The 9001-nt window shown below is 42.3% G+C and overlaps 1 protein-coding gene across 1 annotated transcript in view; it reads right to left on the reverse strand.

Moving 5' to 3' along the window:
- GIGYF2 (GRB10 interacting GYF protein 2) overlaps positions 1-8616 on the reverse strand; it is a 73419-nt gene extending 64803 nt beyond the window's left edge. The window contains exon 1 of the mRNA XM_039391114.1: positions 8590-8616. The gene's annotated coding sequence lies outside the window, so the exon portion shown is untranslated. The remainder of the gene's footprint in view (positions 1-8589) is intronic.
- Positions 8617-9001: the final 385 nt, after the last annotated feature.

The raw sequence follows: 9001 nt of genomic DNA on the forward strand, positions 1-9001 counted from the left end.
AGCCAGAGTGGAGAGGAACCTCCACAGGGACTGCTCAATGCACCTGGCTGGTGCAGAGGAGAAGCTGCACCAACTGGAAAGGCCAGTCGGGGTGGACCAGGCAGCACTCCCTTCACGAGAGCAAAGAGTCAGGGTGGAGCAAGAAAAAAGGAGTAGAAATTAAGGGAAGGGAATGAATGATCAGGTCATGAATTCAGCCATTTTGGCCAAGGAAAAGGCATGAATTTATCACATCTTTATCATCTAGATAATTTTCTTACATTTCAAACTTCGATATTAATAACTGAAATGTTGATTTTGGTCTTTTTTATCAATGCTGCCTCCTTATTAATCAAGGATGGCAAAAATAACATGTATTTGCAAATTGCAAAAATAACATAACTAACGAAAAGCCCCTTTCTGAACCGCTGGCTTTGTGAATCAGGGTTTTCTACAAATAAATGGCTACCAGTGGTGGAATCCCCAAGCCACAGATGGGATGTGGGCAGAGCACACAGGGACAGACTCAAGCTGAAGCGAGAAACTGAGGCACTGCTTTGATCCTGGCCAGGTAACAGCTCTGCTTGGCCAAGAAGGCTGCCCAGTGCTTCCCACCAGTCCACCCAAGAGGAGCATTTTCTCCAAAGTCTTCTACAAATCAGGTCAATCCTTGATCAAGGTGCCAGTGCAACCCTACAAATGGCTGCAGTTTTCCTGCGTATCTGGGGGGGAAATGGAATTGCTTCATAAACTGAACTGGGACCCCATTTTCCTGGGGTGATACCACCAACCTGCTGTCAGCATGCAGGGCTGAAAAGAGAAGAAATCACACCAACCCCACCATCAACCTGTGGACCAGCAAGAGAAAAACCACCCCTGTATTTTGTCAGCTGTTTAGCACTTTGAAAATCAGAAGTCCATCCTCCGAGCAGACATAAAATGTAATCCAATAACATTAAGCCCTTAAGTGGCTTTCACTCACAATTACCAGGTAATATAGATGCACAAGTTGCTCTCAGCAACACTCGTTTCATTGGTTCACTGCAGGTAAAATGGTTACTTTACCAAGCTTGCAGTTTCTGACATTATTTTTCAAGCTTGCTACTTAGTACCTGACAAATCTATTAAAGCTCTCAGAAACATCTGCTACAGACACAAGTTGGAACTTGATTCTACCGGCCAGATTTGTGCATTAAAATGCACAAGATGTTTCAGTTGGAGGTCTATAATTACTGTGGCACACTTTGCCCACAAGCTCTGGTATTTTAAAACATATAGCTAGCTAATAAATATCCAGGCAAAAAGCTGTTTTCAGAGACTCTGAAAGACCTAAACTACCATGTTGTACCAGACCTTGCTCAACTTCAGAACATACACAAAAATGCCATTTTAAGATTTATCCCTTACTGACAGGCACCAGAATTCAGATTTTCAGGCAATGTTAAATTCCTACATTTCCATTACAGAACTCTGTCAGCTTGCACCACTTGGCAATCTGTCTGTTCTGCTGCTCCAGATAGAGATGCACTGATTCTTAGCATTCCAAGTTGAGTCTAGGCAGTGGCTGCATTCAGGTCTGCCCATCTAATCTTTCCTACAGACAGAAAAAAAATTAAAGATTTGGACTGTCACTGCAATTTATAGCTTTGGGGCTGCTGGGTGCTTAGGGTTTTTATTAACTTTGGAAACCTAAACCTTGGGAAAAAGAGGTATACCACTGATCCTTCCTATACACAACTATTTTATTTTGAAATTGTCTACTCTTTGATTGGAGGTGTTCAGGAAGAAAAATATCCTTTCCTTCCAAGGTGGTACTGTGGCTACTGTAGGCTTGAAACAGCCTTTTAAACTTATAAATTGGCTGAAACTTTGAGAACCAAAGAACACAACAGAAATCTAACCTAAGCAGGTTGAAGTGCAAGGAATTGGGTTCTCCCTAAATAAAGATGGGACAGGAATTTAACAGCAGTGTTCCACCATGCAACAGCAACGTTACAGCAGGGTGATAAAAGCTCACCTTCCCCAAGCAAGAAAACATTCCACAGGCAGCTACTCTAGCTGGCTGATGGCAGTGCCAGCAGCTGTGTTTTTAAAAAAATTAACAGGTTGACTGAATAATTAATGCTGATTTCCTCTAATTCCTGAAATATTAAAGAAGATCCATAACTGTGTGCAAGCAGGCCACTTTTTAAGCACAGTGGTAAACAGGATGACTCAGGTGGCTCCCCTACCTGCCTGTCTGATATTAATCACTGGCTAAAGCAGACAACACTGATTAAAGGACTCTGACATAATTACGGCCAGGCAACATGGATTTATGGAAGACAGTCAATCAAAATATACTTTTGTAAGGGTAGAAGTTTCATTGCTCCAGCAAGTAGGTGAAATAAATTTTAATTTCAGCAGGACATTCCAATTCAGTAGAACTCTAAAAAGGACAAAATCATTCAGAACCACATGAAAGGTCTCAAATCATCACAAGATACTTTTTCTTTTAATCCCCTCTTCCAAAGAATACACAACCACCCATTCTCAGAAGGAATAAAATTCACAGAACCACATTAAGAAGCTTTCTCCTACTTCTAAAGGGTCTGTAGCACTGGCCCACAAAACTCCTAAAACCTAAGGATGAAAACATGGACATGGTAAATAATGGAGATGACACATCATCAAAGGTGCCATCATGAATTATTCACCTCAGTCCAGTATAGCAGGTTGTATAAGGCCAAGTCAGAAGAGTCACTAGCAGAAAACACAGGTGATACACAACTAATGCAGGACTATTCTGGAAAAACACAGTCCTGAAACCAAGCTGAGATTTATGACATTAATCAGCTGAAAAAAAGCACATGATACAACATTGACTAAAAGAGCTAACAGGAAACACTTAACACAGGAATAAGGAAATACAGAGTAAATATACACCAAATTGTGTCACTGAAGGGATACTGTGTCCTGCTCTGTTGTAAGAGGCAAAAGAGCTGATAAATCAGGAGTTCAAAAATTGATAGAACATGACAGATACACCCTACAGTGACAAGAAGAAACACCAACACCACACTAAAGCTCTATTTATTAAGCCTTGAGAAAAAAATTAAGTATTTTGCTCCGTCTTAAATGATCATGCAGGTTAAAAAGGCTGAAGACTCAAGTTTATTCAGTAAAGGGATATGTGGGGATAAACAGCAAAGTGAGTTGTTTTCAGGTCAACACTAAATTTTCTAAAAGGTATGTTCTAGTTTAAACAGAAAATGAGTCAGGAAAAAAAATCCATTAGTCACACTACACAAGATGCCAGACAAGTCACAGGAGTCCCCTCTGGCTTGCCCAACCTTATTCCTGATAAAGGCAGTGGATTTTCCAAGGCCTATCTACCCACACGCCAAGTTTTTCCCAAGGGAACAATGTCCAAACCATTCACTTCTCCAGAAACTACACCTCTGTTATTACTCTTACATTTTTAGATCCCCTCAAGTCTTATAACCTTCCTGTCTCAAACCACTGCAGAAGTGTTTCAATCTCTTAGCAGTTTCTGGTCAAAAATTGCCCATGACTCCCTCAAATGGCAGCTCCAAGCTGCCACTCCCCTGCTCACTCCACACAGATCCCTGTAAAGCTCCCAAAACGCTGCACTCCAGCCCAGGGTGCCAAACACAGGGAGGCTCGGAATCCCCTCGAGGAGAGGATGACACCAGAGACTAAGCAGACCCACACACCTAACCAAGAAATAAAGGAACCACAAAGCTAAGTACCACAACTCCAGGTGTTTTCTCCCTTTCCTACCTCCTGCTGTGAGCCTGGTGGCAGGTTGGGAGCTACCCTCTCCTTGCTCCACCTGCACACAGACAGCCAGGAACACTTTTCCTGGTCTCCCCGGAAAGCAGGGTGACCTCCACCTTCATTCCCAGTCTCCAGCCAAACACAGACACCAGCGATTAAGCTCCAAGCAGAGTCAGGGAACCACACCCTTGGCCTTGCCACTGGCTGAAACAGACACTTCTCCTTCCAAATCCTATCCCAAAATCCTGCCAGCGCTCTTGTTTTCCAGCTGAAAAATCACTTCCACATCTGTGTACCTTGTACATCCAAAACTTGCTGGTAGTTTTAGTAATATTTATAATAATAATTTTAGTAATATTTAGTCTGTGCCATTCCACAAGATGTTAGGGATCAGGACGCCTGGTCTGCCTACCTGCTCCCCAGCAAGATCAGCAGCCAGCAATGAGAATGCACCCAAAGCTACACACCCAGAGGTGCTGCAGCAGCTCTCTCACCCTCCTCACACACATTATCCAGCCCAGACACACATTCAGGGTGGAAGAAGACAGTTCAGACTGTGCTCACTGAAAACATTCACTGAATTAACAAATCTGGCTTCTTGTGGGGGCTTGGGGCTTTGTTTTACATGTCATTGACATAAAGGAGCTTCTTTGGGCTTTGTGGAAATTGTCTCCCCCCACGCCTTCCTAAAGTTTCCCACTCGTGCAGTTCTGAGACTGTACTCCTGTACTTCAGGAAACATTCAACACAGAGCGTGTCTGACAAAGGGTCCTAACAAAGAATTACAAGGTGTATCACACTGCATGCCTTGGTCAGCCAGGGAAACAGAGGGGAACTGGTTACTATGTACAAATTGCAACACTTTTTAATAGCTTACCACTTCTCTTCATGTTAATATTGCTGAAGATATTCACTTGTTTTAACGTAAGAACCATATCTTTTAAAATCGACTTGTGATGTCTGGTCCTGCCTTAGTACTCTTAAAGCTTAGTGCAACAGAGAAAAATTACATATACAGATGATTCAGCATTAACTAAGCCTATTGTAAAAGCTTCCACTGGCTTTAATGGTAGTTGAACTGGGCCTCTAATTTATTAAATCAAGTTATGAGATGCCTTTACTTAAAAATCTTGCCATATGCTACTTCCATGATCAGCCCCACTCACTTTCCATCACACACAGTCTAACACTGACGTCAGCCCTGCTTTGAGCAGGAGGCTGGAGCAGACAACCACCAAGGCTCTTCCAGCTAAACCATCCTCAGATTCTAACATACATGGCTCAAAAAACCATTTATACACCCCATCACTTGCCAGCCACACCAGCTCCTTGCCACACAGCATTCTGACCAAGGCTAAAGGCTCGTGACTTCAGCTCTCCATCCATCACCACAGAACTTCACCCCAAGTCATCTCCTTAGTGCCCAAAGCACTTCTTCTCCTTCTGTTCCTTCCAGTCTGAACTGACCCACCACCACACACACATCACATCTGTTTTTACCCAAACTGACCTGCCCACGGACATCCACAGCCTCTGAATCCCCCACTCACACAGTATCTTTATCATAAAACACTATCAACAGGATGCCAAGTGTTTACAGTTGTTGTCAGTGACGGGAGGAAGATTTTTTTTTTTTAAGTGTTTCATTGTAACAACGACTTGAAACAAGTATTTCTCTACTGAATAAAAAGGACAGAGCTCCCCTAAGCAAACACTGCCTTCCCAAAGGGCAATGCATCACCCTTTCTTTCACCAGAAGAACAATATTTAACAATACCAAAATATTCTTCTGGCCAATTTTTGTAAGGTGTTATATGTAAGCCTGTTTATCTCTTCACAATGCCAAACTACATATACAAGAGCCACTGCTAAAGCCATCAAGTGTGAAATGCTGCAGGGGGATTTTTCTAGATTCCCTAGATTTTTTCAAACGTATGGCCAAAAGGAGAGAAAGTGATAACACAGTTTTAATAACTCGCTGAGGGAATCAAAAAACAGTAAGTGATCCAAAAGGCACATCAACAAAGCAGTATTTTAAAACAATTCTCTAAGTGTTCATCAGAATTTTCCATTGACCTACAGACTCTACAATCTCTACACAGCTCCTGGTATTCCTTCTGCTTTTCTCTGTAATCCTGGAGTCTACATATCCAGCTTCTACATATCCCAAGCTTTAGGGATTACAGAACAGGCTGACTCTTGAAAACACACATTTCGATTCCACACTTGCCAAAAACCTCATATGCATCAAAACAATTCTATGCATCCTTTCATTACAAATAGAAAAGAAAAAAAGCAAGAAGGACATACAAATTTCAATTGCAGCTTAGTTTCCCACGCAACACCAAACCATCACACAGGGTCTGAATTCAAGCAATGTTTAATCACCTTTAGAGGAAATGGACTGACCAACTTCCCTCTGCAAAAACAGAGAAGTGGACACATTTTGTAACCAACTGTGGCAATCTCAGCTACTGACAAAGCCACGCAGAGACCTCAGCCTGCTACAATCCCCAGCTGAGCTAAACATGAAAAAGCAATGGTATTAAACATCCCCATGGTGAACTACATGGTTGTATATATCTACACACCAACCACAAGAGGGCCAATGCTGTACAGACCTTGTCACTTAGAGCACTTCATTCTTCTCAGTTCCATCCAGAACTCAGGTGCACCTGGAGCAAACTTGCCAAGTTTTCTCAGTTCTGGCCATTTTCAAGCCAGATCATTTGTGCAACCAAACAAATGTTCAGGAGTTGATGGCAAAAGAGAAAAGGAGCAGCTAAGCTGGGCAGAAAGCTGAGTTTGTTCCCATGAGAGCAAACCCCATCCCCCTGCAGCATTTCACACACCTAGCGCTTCAAACTCCCTGAATTCAAATAAATTGAGGAGAAAACCACACAAAGAAAAGTCCCTTTCAACACAAATGCTTCCCCAGTAACAAAGAGATGGGTTTCTCCTTACCAAAGCACCCAATGAATCTCCAGCAAGAGAGGAGAAGGCAGGAGAAGGCAGATCAGGCCTGTGCTTTTATGCCCACAAACAGAAATTTTATTGCTCTGCCCCTTAGCTCTATCTATAATCATGAATAAAATATAGCTTATCTCCACTAATCTTTGAGCAGAAGCACTGAGAGGGGAAAAACTAAAAACAGAAAAATAAGGGAAAAATGCTAGGAAAGGGATTTTTTTTTTCCTGAATCAGACTTAATACCATACTTTAAAAAGCCCTAAGGAAGAATATTAGAGACCTCAATGAAAGAACAACATACACGTGACAAGTTACTTGAACTCACAAGATCAGACAAAAGCAGGCAGAGTCAAATTTCATATTCTTAGTATTTCAAATAAATTAATAAACAAAGAGCTGAAGGCCTGAATTACTTTAAAGAGGGGGCAGAGGGGAAGGCCCAGACCATGGTCCAGGTGCCCAGGTCATCTTCAGCAGTTACTGTGGACCAGGGTTTCCCTTCTAGGTTTAAATACAAAGATCTTTCAGCACAGACAGGTGGAATCAATACCAGCAAAGCCCTTCAGCCAGTCAGCTGCCCCAACAAGGTGTTCCAGGTGACTTTGACATGCACAGTTGTTTTTATTTTAATGAAGTACCTATAGATCTTAAAACACCTGCCAATTTTTTTTCTTATATTCAGGTACAAGGAACTCCAGTTTGTGATAGAATTTCATTCAGACAACTGGCCTCAGCAGAGATGCAGTGGTGCTTAGCCTCAATTCCTTAGAAACACCCAAAACCTTCTTAGTACTCCTCTTCTACAAACAAAGTTTTTTTCCTCAATCCAGGAACAAAACAGTAGGGAAAAAATTAATTGTAAAGCCCTCAGCTGTCTATTTACAAGCATTTTTTTCCCACTCACATCCTCATAGAGATCATATTTTTAATTTCCTGTAAGTTTTAGAAGGCAAGAAAAAATGCTAATAGGAGCACCTGATGATATTTTACCTCAAGACCAACACCTGTAATGAAAAGAGGATCTGCAAGAGTCCAAGTTTTTGCTGTGGTGCCAGAATTTTTTCTAAGCACCCTACAAAACAAATCATGCCTGCTGCAAGACTACTGTGCATTTTAGTTCTGTGCTCTTTTTTAAAAAGACAGGGTCAAGAAACCATTCACAAAAGGCCCCAAAAGAAACACAGTGCCCAGGTACCCCCATGCATGTTCCTGTATCCAGGGCCTGAGCAGCTCTTAAAAACATTAAACCCCGTGATTTACACTCAGTACTGTCACATACTGAAAGGGGCTACCAAAGGCTCAGCACAAGAGGTGACATCCACCTTCCAGGGATAAATCTCTGCCTTCTCTTTAATCCAGGGGACTAGTAAACAGAATCTTTAAATTTTATTTTATAAAGCACACCTTCAGTGAGAAATTAACACCAACACACATCTGCTGACACCAGAACTATACGAACCTGGGGAGCAAAACAGGTGTAGAAGGGGCAAGGGACACTCCAACATTTCTGTTGGCACACCCAGGATCGACTGGGACCCGTTTTCACCTCAGCACCAGCCAACTGTTCAAAGGATGCTTATTCAAGGGAATGGTAAGAAAACCAGCACCTCAGAGCAGTAATGCTCTTATTATCTATTGCAGCCAACACCAAATAACAAGAGCTTAAAAATATCAAAAGAAAGCTTCTGCTGTTGACAACTGCAACCAATTTTGTTTACAAAGGTTCCCAATTATCACACTGTGCATCAACCAAATGTTCCATTCACAAAGCAGCAGATGAATTTGTGTTTATTAAAGAGTTTCTTAAGAACAAAAGCAACCAGCAGTGTTATGGGAAAAGGAAAAAAAAATTACACGTACTTTCCAGGAACTTGCCCAAGTCAGCTCCTGAAGCAAGAAAACAGAATGAGCAGCGAGAAGTTAGAAGAATATAATGAGAGTTCAGAAGTTCCTTCCCCACCCACCCAAGCAAGCAGACACTCAGAAGTTACAGTAAGAGCAGCACACCATGAACGTTGAACTGAAGCTTACTGGGGAAAATGTGGGGTTTTATTCCAGAAGCACTACTTGGCAACACCTCCTTTTGGCCTACACCTTGTCCCACTTCAAAGTGCGGCCACACGGGACTAAAAGAGCGGAAACAGCTCTGTTGACACTGAAACTACTTGTCTTGGATCAATACCAAAGGCACACAATGCTGATCGATGGTCCCTTCGGCCTGCCAAGGCCTCTCCAGTCAAACACTGCCGGTCACGGCTGCTCCCGGCGCCCG

Source organism: Pipra filicauda, unplaced genomic scaffold (genome assembly GCF_003945595.2).
Source record: "Pipra filicauda isolate LSUMZ 115617 unplaced genomic scaffold, ASM394559v2 scaffold90_size2875636_pilon, whole genome shotgun sequence".
NCBI lineage: Eukaryota > Metazoa > Chordata > Aves > Passeriformes > Pipridae > Pipra > Pipra filicauda.